The sequence below is a fragment of the Marmota monax genome, unplaced genomic scaffold, assembly GCF_021218885.2.
Source record: "Marmota monax isolate L192 unplaced genomic scaffold, Marmota_monax_Labrador192_F-V1.1 WCK01_AAM20220418_F8-fsc00110, whole genome shotgun sequence".
In the NCBI taxonomy this organism is placed as follows: Eukaryota; Metazoa; Chordata; class Mammalia; order Rodentia; family Sciuridae; genus Marmota; species Marmota monax.
In genome coordinates this window covers 3,739,343-3,755,918 of record NW_026694633.1, presented here as the reverse complement: position 1 = coordinate 3,755,918, position 16,576 = coordinate 3,739,343, and positions in this window count along the sequence as shown.

Sequence of the window (16,576 nt, the reverse complement as noted above, 5' to 3'; positions counted from 1 at the left end):
ACTTTACTGTCATGTATTTCTAAAAAGAACAATTTTTTTTAAATGGCGGAGTGGCACTAAAAAATAAATAAATGGGTGTGAAGGATTTTGGCAAACACAAAAACGTCCTGCTCAAGTATTCGAGAATCTCAGATGCTTAGGATTTATTACGGATTATATTCTTTGGAATAATCATATTGTCTAAATAATGAAAAAATAACAGACATGGATCACAAATTACAGGTACTGAGCTTCCCATAGTCATTCCTAATGCTGGTATCATTGCAAGTCACCATATTTTCTAGGAAAGTCTGTCCTTAAGAGACAATTACATTTCTGTGGTGACCACAAAGAAATCAACTGCACAAACTGAAATGGCTCTATAATAGATGCCTAGTGCAAGGGCCAGAATGATCACCCAGAAAACAGGGACTACAAACATAGGCCAGGCTGCTGAGTTCAAATCCTGACTATACTACTTACTGGCTGTGAGACCAAATTACTTCACTTTGGGGGTTTGTTTTTGTTGTTTGGTTTTTGGTCTTCTTTACTCATTTGTAAAATGGGGGTCAAAATAGTGCCTACCTCATAATTTTCTTAATGATTATGTAAGTTTTTATCCAGACAGGGCTTATAATAATGTCTGCTACAAGATAAATCCTCAATAATCCTGGGCTATTCTAAATAGAACATGATGCTTCAGAACTCTTGAATTTGTACCTATGTATTCTCCCTACATTTATTTAAGTTTGATTTGTGGCAACTATTTTATAGATAGATATCTCCTTTTTGATAGTGAGCCATTGGGTTTGGGGAGTATTTCATCACCTGTCTATTAATCTGGATGCTTCCAGATATTTCCTTATAACATTCAAAAATATCTTTTGTACTAAGTACAAGATAAAATATAAAACCCAAGCAACATCAATTCATCACAAAAAGACTGATAAAATATGCACTCTTATGATTCTATTAACATTTGATATTCATGAAAATTCAACCAATCATATCTAGCAATGCCCAGGTAACTGACAGGTTACACGCAGCATAGATGTTTTTGTAAAGCCAGATTTCAGAACTCAGGCACTAAGTGGTAAAGAGAGTTGCAAATTGTTGAGATTGCTATCTTGGAGTGGAACTTCCTGGGTTCATATTTCTATCTTCACCCCTCAGTTTGTTCCTTAACCTATGTGACTCTCAGATTCTTCACTCTAGAGAATAGCAATGGGAGGATTAGGCAAGCTAACTTACACAAAGTATTTAGCACAGTGCCTAGTACCGATGGGCATTCATTCATGTTAGCTACTATTTATATTATTTATTGGTAATACACATTTGATAGAGTCGAAAGCTAAATAATCAGGTTATTATTATTATTACTATTATTATTATTATCATCATTATCATCTAATGAGAGAGATTATCAGTGTCTAAACAATCCCAACATAGATATACAAAATGCCACCCATGGAAGGCCAGTTTATAATTAGTTGGAATAAATTAGCCATAAGTAAAGAGAGGGCATATCCATTCAAACGGAAGTCAGAACCACACTGAAGCACTGAAAACTGGGAACCACAAGGCAGATAGAAGCTGTGAGAATCCATAGGATTTCCTGTCCACAGGAGATGGTCTTGTGGCCCACAGATTCAGTACGCAACCCCATGGCAAGGCTTGCTGAATCATGGGGAAGTCCCTTGAATTGCCTTAGCTGAGGTCTTGCACCCTCATCCACATTCCTTAATTGTGACTTATTCCTGAAGCTCTTCTTACGATGCTTCTAACTTCCCACGTAGCATGATTTAAACTGACATTCCTGGTCCAGGGTCCTTTAAGTTGTGAGAGTGAGTCTCTTGGGGCCTAAACACCCCAGACAAGAGTCAACAGTGGGACCCCAGACCATCCAGACAAAGGCCTTCTTAGTTAATTTTCTCTTGGAAAACTCCATCACGCCACCTCTTCACATTTCTACAATATACAAACAGTACTAGAAAGATGTGGATGACACTTAATTTCAGCCCAATATTCTTTCCATTATGAAAAATGTAAGAAGAGTCTTTTCTATGGCTCAAGCAGAAGAAACTTGATTTTATTCTTTTTCCCCAGATATTTGAAGGGCAGGATTAGAGGATCATGGCATGAATGCCCTAAAATACAGATGTGTACTGAACAAAAGAAATGACCAGGTTAAAAGTTCTATCATTTTCATCTAAAAATAGTCAACCAAACTAAAGTGCAATTCAATTAGAACATTAACTCATGTTCAAGCCAAATAGCTTTTGAAAGCAGCAAAAGCCACCCTGAAAGCAAAGCTTGAGCCAAAGGCGTGTGCTCTCAGCGCCTACTAGTGGTTATCTTCTAGCATTGCATACCTGTAAAAAAAAAAGTTTTCTGTGTAAAGGGAGCTGTGATTTGTAGAAAAACATGATTAACCTCAACTTCACACATGCTAAATAGTGATAATTAGGCTTAACTAGAATATGCATTTCTTTGTGACAGGTTTCTTTATATATTAAAAAATATGCATCTCTTTAGTAACCAAACATAAAAACACAGGATGTATATGAAATTACTTAGGTAAGATTATTCCTTTAAAAATCAGGTACTTTTAGCCAGGCACGGTATCACATGCCTGCAATCCCAGCATCTTGGAAGGCTGAGGAAGGAGAATCACAAATTAAAAACCAGCCTCAGGGGGCTGGGAGGTAGAGTGCTTGCCTCTATTGTGGCTCAGTGGTAGAGCACTTGCCTCGCATATATGAGGCACTGGGTTCAATCCTCAGCACCACATAAAAATAAATACGCAAAATAAAGATATTGTGCCTATGTATAACTAAAAAATATTTTTTAAAAAACCAGCTTCAGCAAATTAGTGAGATCCCATCTCAAAGCTCAGTGGTTAAGCACCCCTTTTGGTACCAGGTTCAATCCCTGGTATGTATGTACATACATACATACAAAAATGTCAGGAGTTTTTAATAGAATTTTTTTTGGTGTTTGGTACCAAACCTAGGGCCTTTTGCATGGTAGGCAAGTGCTCTACCATTGATCTATAACCCCAATCCCCAAAGGATTTCTTTTCAACAGATAGATTCTTCTGGTAGATTTTAAGTATTTGATAATGCAGAAATCCCACATAACATCATTTTAGAAATATCATAATATAAATTTATAGTGCAAACAAGTGTATCAAAGCAGGGTTTAAAAATGAAATGCCCTGTGAATTTTGGGATTTTTGTCTATTTTGTTCATCACTAAAACCTCAGAATGTTGTACAGTGCCTAACACTCAATACATATCAGTTGAATGGAGCTGAATAGAAGGGAAAGAGAGACAGAAATAGAGATAGAGACAGAACCAGACAGAGAGACAGAGAAACTGAATTTGCAAGCCTCCTAAGTTTCACTAGGATGGGAATCTGAAGATATGGTACAGAATAAACCAGGAAAGATGAAACCTGGAGTGGGCAAGACCCTTTGTGGTCTCTAAGAAAGTAGAACCTTCACCAATAAAAGAGATGTGTACTGCTCAGCTCTGAATAAAAAAAAAGTCTCCGGTTACCCAGAGATGCTGGCCTCAACCAATGTATCTCCATCCAAGAAGAGCTGCACCTTCACACACTACTTCCATCTAGAACTTCAAATTCAGCTTCTAAGCTGGGTGTGATGGCATGTGCCTTTAGTTCCAGCTACTTGGAAGGCTGAAGCAGGCAGATCACTTTTATATATATATATATATATATATATATATATATATATATATTTAGTTGTAGTTGGACAAATATCTTTATTTTATTTATTTTTTTATGTGGTGCTGAGGATCAAACCCAGGGCCTCGCATGTGCTAAGTCAGTGCTCTACCGCTGAGCCACAATCCCAGCCCCAGGAGGATCACTTAAACCCAGGACTTCAAGACTAGCCTGGATAGCAGAGCAATACCTCACCAAAAAAAAAAAGAAAGAAAGAAAAGAAAAGAAATCAGCTACAAGGGGGAAAAAAATGCCTTTTCAAAGTCCTATTTCTTGGCCTTTTCCACACAATTATAATACCATTCTTTCAGAAGGCATTTTATTCCTAATTAGTCCTCCTTCAACTTAAGCCAAAATAATGAAAAAATGAAATAACTGGTGTTTTAGGTTTGAGTACTCTCTTCTGTCTTCAAACAGCCAATCTATTTATTCACATCTCTTCCAGAAGTCTCAGAATACATTGGATGATATCATGTCAAACTCAACCTATGACATAATGCTTTCTGAAGATCAAAGAGGATTGAAAGTTCTCATTTTAAGCCCAAACTAGAAATCGCATTTTCTTAAAATATAATAGTAATAAAGAATGTGTGTATCAAATGGAAAAATGAGAAAACAATCTAACTAAAGCCCCTATTAAATTCTCTAGCTTAGAAACACAAAGCAGGTGTTTCCATTTATCTACTTAGTACATTGAAATAAAAAGCAGTTTGTCAAATTTTAAGTCTTGTACTGAAAACATAGGTACTATAAAATAGTCAAAACAAGCAGGTATTTTCTTTTATTCTTTCAATACATAATAAAAATCATATAATATGTTATCAACACTATATATAATTTTCCATTAAAATGTTGAAAAGTCTATGTTGTAATCATGCCAACTGTTTCTTACATAAATAACAATTCTATTTCATTATCCTGCATGGGGACATTCTTGGGTACCATGACCCAAGGGGACATTAAAGCAGGTGACTATGAGCATTCAGATGGACCCCAGCTCCATCACTTACTAGTTATGTAATCTTGGGCAATTATTTAACCTTTTTTTGTTAGGTAACTGTATTAAGTGACTAATATTCTATTTCTTGTCAGCGAAATGGTATTGAAATAGTAACTATTTCCTAATAACTGTGGAAGTTAAATGTTGTTCATATAAAGTGCTTGTATCATTGCCTAAGACACAGTAAGAATTCAATAAATAATCTTTCCTATACCAAAACTAGTTAATCAGTTGGTCATAAGCATGTTTGTAAACAAAATTTTAACCTGCATATAACAGCAATGAAATTCAAAACCCTTTATTATCAGGAAGCATCTGAATGAGAATTTGAAAAGAGAGAAATGACATTTCTTCTCCAACAACAAGATAAGGACTTCTTATCAGGCAAGATAATTCCAGCACACCGCCCCCCACACTCTTTTCCCTTGAAGATTAAAACTAGATAGGATTCCTTTCAATTCCACTGAAGATATTGTTGCAAAAATTATCTCAGCCACTAGAGGGCTCTCACAGATTCCCAATTTCACTAGATAAAAGTGATTTATTAAAAATAACAAAGAATGAATATCACAAAATATCATCAGCAAAAAACAGTAGAATGAATCGGACATAACTTTCCTATGTTCATATATGAATTTATGACCAGTGTAACTCCATATTGTGTACAACCACAAGAATGGGAAGTTATACTCCATGTATGTCAAAATACATTCTACTGTCATGAATAACAAAAAAGAACAAAGAAAAAAATTTAAAAATACCAACAGCACCATTGACATGTTCCTTTTCAAGAGTAATATGGAAATAAATAGCAAAGGATTTTTAAAATATATTTGTTGTGAGCCAGTTCTAAAATTTTAAGAAAATTATTTTGAAAGTTTTCAATTTAGTTTTTCAATTTACATTTCAATTGTGTTCCTTGTCATGAAAAAAGTGTCCAGCATCTTTAGCAATTAGAGAAATGCAAATTAAAACTACACTGAAATTTCATCTTACTCCAGTTAGAATTGCAATTATCAAGAATACAAGTAACAATAAATGTTGGCAAGGATGTGGAGGGGAAAGGTATACTCATACATTGCTGCAAATTGGTGCAACCCCTCTGGAAAGCAATATGGATATTCCTTAGAAAAGTTGGAATGGAACCACTTGACCCAGTTATCCGACTCCTCAACATATACCCAAAGGACTTAAAATCAACCTACTATAGTGATGAGGCCACATTAATGTTCACAGCAGCTCAATTTACAATACCTAAGCAATGCAACCAAACTAGGTGCGCTTCAACAGATGAATAAAAAAAGAAAATGTGGTACATATACATAATGAAATATCACTCAGCCATAAAGAAAGATGAAATTATGGCATTTGCAAGTAAATGGATGGAATTGGAGACTATCATGATAAGTGAAATAAGCCAATCCCCAAAACCAAAGGCCAAACATTCTCTCTGATATGCAGATGCTAACACACAATGGGAATGGAAAGAATAGAAGTTCATTGGATTAGACAAAGGGGAATGAAGGGAAGGGAGCAGGGATGAAGGGGCATGAGAATAGGAGAGACAGTAGAATGAATAAAACATAACTTTTCTATGCTCATATATGAATACATAACCAGTGAAACTCCATATCATGTACAACCACAAGAATGGGAAGTTATACTCCATGTATGTATAATACATCAAAATGTATCCTTCTGTCATGTAGAACTAAAAAGAACAAATATAAACAATAAATAAATAAATATGATGTTATAAAATATTAATTTCAAGACACAAATTGCTAAATTTCTTCCCAAAAAAATCTGTATAGTTGGAGGCTGGTTTTTCTGAATATGTATAAACATATTTGAAAAAATATATACTGAAACATTAAAAAATTCCTTGGGGTAGTGAAAATAAGGGGGTTTTGCTTAGGTTTTTGTGTGTATGTTGTTGTTTATTCTATGCTGGGGATTAAACTCAGGACTTCATACATGCTAGGCAAGTGGTCAATCACTGAGCTACATACCCAGCCCTTTTTATTTTATTTTGAGATAGGATCTCATTAAGTAGAACTTGAAATCCTCCTGCCTCAGCCTTTTGAATAGCTGGAATTTTAGGTATATGCTACCACACTTGGCTGAGTGATTCTTTCAAGAGACAGGTCTTGCTATGTTGCCGAGGCTGGCCACAAAGTCCTAGGATCCTTCTACCTCAGCTTTCCAAAGAGCTGGGAATATAGCTGTGTACTGTCACACTTGGCTAGAATGGATTTTTTAAAAAATAATCCAACTAAATGTATGCTAACTCAAGAAACTCATTTTCAAATCTAAAAACACAAATAGGATAAAAGTCTGCCAGGCATGGTGGTACACACCTGTAATTCCAGCTACCCAGGAGGCTGAGGCAGAAGGATGGCCAATTTGAAGCCAGCCTTGGCAATTTAGTGATACCCTATCTTAAAACAATCAATCAAAAGGGCAGATGATGCAGTTCGATGGTAGGTGCTTGCCTGACATGTGCAAGGCCCTGGATCTGACTCCAATACCACAAATAAAAGATTGGGAGGAAGTGGGATGATGATGTAAAAGTCAAAGGATGGGAAAATATATTCTATGAAAATAATAACCAAAAGAGAACTAAGGTGGCTATAGTAATATAAGACTCATTCAAAATCTATTACAAGAGACAAAGGATATTGTTTATTAATAAAAGGATCAATTCATCAAAAATATATAAGAATTGCTGGGCATGGTGGCACACACCTGTAATCCCAGCAGCTCACGAGGCTGAGGCAGGAGGATTGAGAGTTCAAAGCCAGGCACTAAGCAACCCAGTGAGACTCTGTCTCTAAATAAAACACAAAATAGGGCTGGAGATGTGGCTCAGTGGTCAAGCCCTTGAGTTCAATCCCCAATACCCCCAAAAAAACAATATATAAGAATCATAAACATGTGCATCAACCACAGAACCCCAAAACATATGAAGCAAACATTGACAGAATTGAAAAGAAAAATAGATGGCTCTATAATAGTTGGGGACTGTAACATCCCACTTTCAAGAATGGATATAGAAGCCAACAAAAGACCACGAAAGAAATAGAGGACTTAACACAATCAACCAATCAGACCCCACAGACATACAGAACATTCTACCCAACAACAGAATATACTTCTTCTCAAATACACACAGGAGTCTCCAAAATAGATCATTAAGCAAGTCTTGATAAATTTTAAAAGACTGAAATCCTACAAGTGTCTTTTCCAACCACAATAGAAACTAGAAATCAATATTAGAAGTGGAAAATCAACAATATAATCTTCAAACAACCAATGGATCAATAAAAAACTACAAAGGGGGCTGGGGTTGTAGCTCAGTGGTAGAGCACTTGCCTCGAACGTGTGAGACCCTACAAAGGAAATTAAAAAATACTTTGAACTAAATGAAATACTAAAACTTACAGGATGAAGCAAGAAAAGTGCTAACATAAAAATGTAGTCATGAAGCATATACTAAAAAAGAAGATAGATATCAATCCAATATCCAAATTGTATACCTTCAGGAACTATAAAAAGAAGAAGAAAACAAACTCAAAACTAGGTAGAATGAAATACTCCAGATTAGTGCAGAGGTAAATAAAATACAAGCTAGAAAACAATGGGGTGGGGTGTGGGGAATCAATGAAACCAAAAGTTGGTTCTTTGGAAAAAGCAACAAAATTAACAATACTTTAGTTAGATCAACTAAGAAAAAAAGAGAAAGAAGACTCAAATTACTAAAATCAGAAATAAAAATAGGCATATTACTATCAATTTCACAAAAATAAAAAAGATTTTTAAGAGAACGCTATGAACAATGTCACCAAATTAGATAACCTAGATGAAATGGGCAACTACCTAGAAACACACAATCTACCAAAACTGAATCATGAAAAGCTAGAATATCTGAATAAACCTAAAACTAGTAAGAAGATTAAATCAGTCATCAAAAATCTCCCAACAAAGGAAAGTCCATTGAAAACTGATGGCTCCACTCATGAATTCTACCAAGCATTTAAAGAACTAGTGACAATTCTTCCAATCAAATAGGAGAGAGCCCTTTCTGATTCAATGGAAGCCAGTATTATCCTGACACCAAAACCAGGCAAAGACACAAGAAAAAAACAAAACTACAGACCAATATTTTTATGAATATTGATGCAAAAATCCTACCATACCAAATTCATCAGTATATTAAAAGGATTAGCTGGGTATGGTGGTGCACACCTGTAATCCCAGTGGCTCAGGAGGCTGAGGCAGGAGGATTGCAAATTCAAAGCAATCAGCAACTTAGTGAGGCCCTAAATAATTTAGTAAGATCCTATCTCAAAATAAAAAACAAAAAAGAGCTGGGGATGTGGCTCAGTGCTTAAGTGCCCCTGAGTTCAATCCTTAATACAAAATAAAATTATACACCATAACCAATGGGATTTGTTTCCAAACTGCAAAGATATAGCTCAATGTATGAAAATCAAGCAACATCATATGCCATATTAATAAAGGGGGGAAACCTATGATTATCAATTGATACTGAAAAAGTACTTGACAAATTAATACTTGAGGGGAGAGGAAGATGGCGGCGAGGGGAGTGCATTGCCCCCGTGTGCTGCTTCACTGTGTGGGAGTATGACAAGTCAGGACGGCTAAAGGCTATCTTGTTAGGAATTTCCAGCAATAGTGGGGTGCTCCGGAACCTGGAGGAAGGATTTCCATCGCACGAGGATCGGCTACGGGGACTCAAACTCGAGAGGTTTGTCGCACGGAGGGTAACACTGCTTATTCAGCAAATCGCCCCGCGGCTAGAGTCTGCAGCGCGCGCTGGGATAGAGACGCAGGGTTACAGCGCTGCAGTTTCTGCCAGCCGCCCAAGCACCGTACTCAGGGCTGAATTCTGGGTTCGAGACGGGGGAAGGAAGCGGTCCATCTCGGTTCTCCACACCAGTCAGACCACAGAGGAGGCCAGCAGCCACCATGTTGGTAAACTGACATCACCTTCCCTGTTTTCGACTGACCGCAGCTCATTCAGCCATAGAACAGGTAATTTTAGGCTGCAATTCGCCTGCGGCTTGCAGACAGATTGCTAGGGTTCAGCGCCTGGGTGCTTCTTAGAATCTGATCTTATCAGAGCGAACACCGAGCGCGGGGCGGCCGAGTTCCGGCTCCCGGAACCGTCCCGGAACCGCCCTGGCCCAGGGCTGCGGGGCCTGCGGAGGCTGCTTCTTGGACCCTGCTACTATCAGAGCATACACCAAGCACTAAGCAGCCGAATTCCGGCTCCCGGAACTGAGCCCGCGGGGACTGCTTCTTGGAGCTTACACTTATAGGAGCTTACACCGAGCACGGAGCGGCCGAGTTCAGGCTCCCAGAACTTCCCTGGACCGGGGCTAGGAGCCCGCGGAAACTGTGTCTCGGTCCGGGTCCTGCTAAGGGCCGGTCAGGACTCACCCGTTGCTTTGGTTGCCCGGCAAGGGGAACGAAATGCTGCCATTCGCATAGGATACCAACATGGCAGAGATCTGATGTCAGCAGAAAGCGGCGGAGGAGAGATCTTCATCAATACCAGCGGTGACATAAGCAGTTGGTCTCCTGGTAAGGGGGGTGAGGCACAGTCACCCGAGTCTCCTCAATTTGTCCTCGAGCCAGAGGGGAGGAGCTGGGCCGCCGCCAGCGCCCGGAGCAGGCCCAGCGGCTCGCCAGCGTGGTGACCGCGTGACCCCAATTGGAGAGGGGGCGGAGCGGAGCTGCCACCCACACCCGCAAGGTGGGCAGACCCGCGACCCAGTGGTACATGGGCGTGGTAGGAGGGGCAGGGCAGAGCCGCCCTTCGCGCTTGCAAGGTAAACAGACCTGTGACAGCCTGGCGGGTCAGGCCCAGTGGCCTGCCAGTGTGGTACACACATCACCCCAACTGGAGTAGGGGCAGAGCAGATCCTTCTCCCACGCCCGGATCAGGCCCTGCCGGTGTGGTGGTCACGTGACCCCAATTGGAGTGGGGGCGGAGCGGAACCGCCACCCGTGCCTGCAGGGTGAGCAGACCAGTGATCAACCTGCAGATCAGGCCCAGGGGTCCGCAGGCGTGGTAGGAGGGGCAGGGCAGATCCGCCACCCGCGCCTCCAAGGTAGGCAGACCTACAACAGACCAGCGGATCAGGCCCAGGAGCCTGCCGGCGTGGTACAAACACCACCCTAATTGGAGTAGTGACAGAGCAGAGTCGCCGCCTGTGCCAGGAACAGGCCCAGCATCCTGCAGGCGGGGTAGTCACGACACCCCAATTGGAGTAGGGGCAGAGCAGAGCCTCCACCCGTGCCCGAAAGGTGGGCAGATCTGCGACCGACCAGCGGGACAGGCCCAGTGGCCTGCTGGTACGACAGACACGTCACCCCATTTGGAGTAGGGGCAGAGTAGAGCCGCCGCCCGCGCCTGCAGGGTAGGCAAACCTGCAACCGACCGGCGGATCAGGCCCGGTGGCCTGCCGGCGTGGTACACTCGTCACCCCAATTGGAGTAGGGGCAGAACAGAGCCGCCGCCAGCTCCCAGAACAGGCCCAGTGACCTGCCGGCGTGGTAGCCACGACACCCCAATTGGAATAAGGAGAGAGCAGAGCCGCCACCCGCACCTGCAGGAAAGATACGCAAGCAGTATGAAAAGACAAGGAAAGAAAGGACCACAAGCAATGCAGGTCAACGCAACTTTAGAAGAGGTAACAGCTGCAGCAGATGGAATGTCAGATAAAGAATTCAGGATATACATGCTTCAGATGATCTGGAGTATCAAGGAAGACATTAAACAGCAAAATCAGACAATGAAAGATCACTTCGACAACGAATTACGCAAACAAATCCAGGAAGCAAAGGATCAACTATACAGGGAGATAGAGGTTATAAAAAACAAGCAATCAGAAATCCTAGAAATGCAGGAAGCAATAAACCAACTTAAAAACTCAATGGAGAATACTACCAGCAGAGTAGAACACTTAGAAGATAGAACATCAGACAATGAAGACAAAGTATTTCAACTGGAAAAGAACATAGACAGCTCAGCAAGACTGTTAAGAAACCATGAGCAGAACATCCAAGAAATATGGGATAACATTAAGAGACCAAACTTAAGAGTCATTGGGATACAGGAAGGTACAGAGCTCCAAACCAAAGGAATGAGCTGTCTATTCAATGAAATAATACAAGAAAACTTCCCAGACTTGAAGAATGAGACAGAATCCCAAATCCTAGAAGCCTACAGGACGCCGAATGTGCAAAATCATAAGAGATCCACACCTAGACACATTATAATGAAGATGCCCAACATACAGAATAAGGAGAGAATTTTAAAAGATACAAGAGAAAGGAAGCAGATTACATTTAGGGGTAAGCCAATCAGGATAACAGCTGATCTTTCAACACAGACTCTGAAAGCTAGAAGATCCTGGAATAACATATTTCAAACACTGAAAGAAAATGGGTTCCAACCAAGAATTGTGTATCCAGCGAAATTAAGCTTCAGGATGGAGGATGAAATTAAAACCTTCCACGATAAACAAAAGTTTAAAGAATTCGCAGCTAGAAAACCATCTCTTCAAAACATCCTCGCCAAAGCATTACAGGAAGAGGAAATGGAAAATAACAATGAAAACCAACAGTGGGAGGTAGGACAGTAAAGGCGGGGGGGGGGAAATAATCAAAGAGGAAAACAAACCATGTTTAGTAACAGAAATAAACAAATATGGCTGGAAGAACAACCCATATCTCAATAATAACCCTAAATGTTAATGGCTTAAACTCACCAATTAAGAGACACAGGCTAGTAGAATGGATCACAAAACAAGACCCAACAATATGCTGCCTACAGGAGACCCATTTGATAGGAAAAGACATACATAGGCTGAAGGTGAAAGGTTGGGAAAAATCATATCACTCATATGGACTTCGGAAACAAGCAGGCGTGTCCATACTCATATCAAATAAAATAGATTTCAAGCCAAAGTTAATCAAAAGAGATAAAGAGGGACACTACATACTGCTTAAGGGAACCATACACCAACAAGACATAACAATCATAAATATTTATGCCCCAAACAATGGTGCAGCTATGTTCGTCAAACAAACTCTTCTCAAGTTCAAGAGTCTAATAGACCACCACACCATAATCATGGGAGACTTCAACACACCTCTCTCGCCACTGGACAGATCTTCCAAACAAAAGTTGAATAAGGAAACTATAGAACTCAATAACACTATTAATAACCTAGACCTAATTGACATATATAGAGTATACCACCCAACATCAAGCAGTTACACTTTTTTCTCGGCAGCACATGGATCCTTCTCAAAAATAGATCATATATTATGTCACAGGGCAACTCTTAGACAATATAAAGGAGTAGAGATAATACCATGCATCTTATCTGATCATAATGGAATGAAACTGAAAATCAACGATAAAAGAAGGAAGGAAAAAGCATACATCACTTGGAGAATGAACAATAGGTTACTGAATAATCAATGGGTTATAGAAGACATCAAGAAGGAAATTAAAAAATTCTTAGAGATAAATGAAAACACAGACACAACATATCGGAATCTATGGGACACATTGAAAGCAGTTCTAAGAGGAAAATTCATTGCTTGGAGTTCATTCCTTAAAAAAAGAAAAAACCAACAAATAAATGATCTCATACTTCATCTCAAAATCCTTGAAAAAGAAGAGCAAAACAACAGCAAAAGAAGTAGAAGGCAAGAAATAATTAAAATCAGAGCTGAAATTAATGAAATCGAAACAAAAGAAACAATTGAAAAAATTGACAAAACTAAAAGTTGGTTCTTTGAAAAAATAAACAAAATCGACAGACCCTTAGCGATGCTAGCGAAGAGAAGAAGAGAGAGAACTCAAATTACTAGCATACGGGATGAAAAAGGCAATATCACAACAGACACTTCAGAAATACAGAAGATAATCAAAAACTATTTTGAATCCTTATACTCCAATAAATTAGAAGATAGTGAAGGCATAGATAAATTTCTGAAGTCATATGATCTGCCCAGATTGAGTCAGGAGGATATAGAAAACCTAAACAGACCAATATCAATTGAGGAAATAGAAGTAACCATCAAAAGACTACCAACTAAGAAAAGCCCAGGTCCGGATGGGTATACAGCAGAATTTTACAAAACCTTTAAAGAAGAACTAATACCAATAATTTTCAAGCTACTTCAGGAAATAGAAAAGGAGGGAGAACTTCCAAATTCATTCTATGAGGCCAACATCACCCTGATACCTAAACCAGACAAAGACACTTCAAAGAAAGAAAACTACAGACCAATATCTCTAATGAACCTAGATGCAAAAATCCTCAATAAAATTCTGGCGAATCGGATACAAAAACATATCAAAAAAATTGTACACCATGATCAAGTAGGATTCATCCCTGGGATGCAAGGCTGGTTCAATATACGGAAATCAATAAATGTTATTCACCACATCAATAGACTTAAAAATAAGAACCATATGATCATCTCGATAGATGTGGAAAAAGCATTCGACAAAGTACAGCATCCCTTTATGTTCAAAACTCTAGAAAAACTAGGGATAACAGGAACATACCTCAATATTGTAAAAGCAATCTATGCTAAGCCTCAGGCTAGCATCATTCTGAATGGAGAAAAACTGAAGGCATTCCCTCTAAAATCTGGAACAAGACAGGGATGCCCTCTCTCTCCACTTCTCTTCAACATAGTTCTCGAAACACTGGCCAGAGCAATTAGACAGACGAAAGAAATTAAAGGCATAAAAATAGGAAAAGAAGAACTTAAATTATCACTATTTGCAGATGATATGATTCTATACCAAGCAGACCCAAAAGGCTCTACAAAGAAACTATTAGAGCTAATAAATGAATTCAGCAAAGTGGCAGGATATAAAATCAACACGCATAAATCAAAGGCATTCCTGTATATCAGCGACAAATCCTCTGAAATGGAAATGAGGACAACCACTCCATTCAAAATATCTTCAAAAAAAATAAAATACTTGGGAATCAACCTAACAAAAGAGGTGAAAGACTTATACAATGAAAACTACAGAACCCTAAAGAGAGAAATAGAAGAAGATCTTAGAAGACGGAAAAATATACCCTGTTCATGGATAGGCAGAACTAACATCATCAAAATGGCGATATTACCAAAAGTTCTCTATAGGTTTAATGCAATGCCAATCAAAATCCCAACGGCATTTCTTGTAGAAATAGAGAAAGCAATCATGAAATTCATATGGAAAAATAAAAGACCCAGAATAGCAAAAACAATGCTAAGCAAGACGTGTGAATCAGGCGGTATAGCGATACCAGACTTCAAACTATACTACAGAGCAATAGTAACAAAAACAGCATGGTACTGGTACCAAAACAGGCGGGTGGACCAATGGTACAGAATACAGGACACAGAAACCAATCCACAAAACTACAACTATCTTATATTTGATAAAGGGGCTAAAAGCATGCAATGGAGGAAGGATAGCATCTTCAACAAATGGTGCTGGGAAAACTGGAAATCCATATGCAACAAAATGAAACTGAATCCCTTTCTCTCGCCATGCACAAAAGTGAATTCAAAATGGATCAAGGAGCTTGATATCAAATCAGAGACGCGCCGTCTGATAGAAGAAAAAGTTGGCTACGATCTACAGTCGGTGGGGTCGGGCTCCAAATTCCTCAATAGGACACCCATAGCACAAAAGTTAAAAACTAGAATCAACAAATGGGACTTACTCAAGCTAAAAAGTTTTTTCTCAGCAAAAGAAACAATAAGAGAGGTAAATAGGGAGCCTACACCCTGGGAACAAATCTTTACTCCTCACACTTCAGATAGAGCCCTAATATCCAGAGTATACAAAGAACTCAAAAAATTAGACAATAAGAGAACAAACAACCCAATCAACAAATGGGCCAAGGACCTGAACAGACACTTCTCAGAGGAGGACATACAGTCAATCAACAAGTACATGAAAAAATGCTCAACATCTCTAGCAGTCAGAGAAATGCAAATCAAAACCACCCTAAGATACCATCTCACTCCAGTAAGATTGGCAGCCATTAGGAAGTCAAACAACAACAAGTGCTGGCGAGGATGTGGGGAAAAGGGTACACTTGTACATTGCTGGTGGGACTGCAGATTGGTGCAGCCAATTTGGAAAGCAGTATGGAGATTTCTTGGAAAGCTGGGAATAGAGCCACCGTTTGACCCAGCTATTCCCCTTCTTGGTCTATTCCCTAAAGACCTAAAAAGAGCATGCTACAGGGACACTGCTACATCGATGTTCATAGCAGCACAGTTCACAATAGCAAGACTGTGGAACCAACCTAGATGCCCTTCAATAGACGAATGGATAAAAAAAATGTGGCATTTATACACAATGGAGTATTACTCTGCATTAAAAAATGACAAAATCATAGAATTTACAGGGAAATGGATGGCATTAGAGCAGATTATGCTAAGTGAAGCTAGCCAATCCCTAAAAACAAATGCCAAATGTCTTCTTTGATATAAGGAGAGTAACTAAGAACAGAGTAGGGACGAAGAGCAGGAGAAGAAGATTAACATTTAACAGGGATGAGAGGTGGGAGGGAAAGGGAGAGAGAAGGGAAATTGCATGGTAATGGAAGGAGACCCTCAGGGTTATACAGTGGAGGAGGTAGAGAGAGAGGAGGGGAGGGGAGGGGAGAGGTGGGGAGGGGGGAGGGTGGAGGATGGGAAAGGCAGCGGAGCACAACAGACACTAGTATGGCAATTTGTAAATCAATGGATGTGTAACTGATGTGATCCTGCAATCTGTGTAT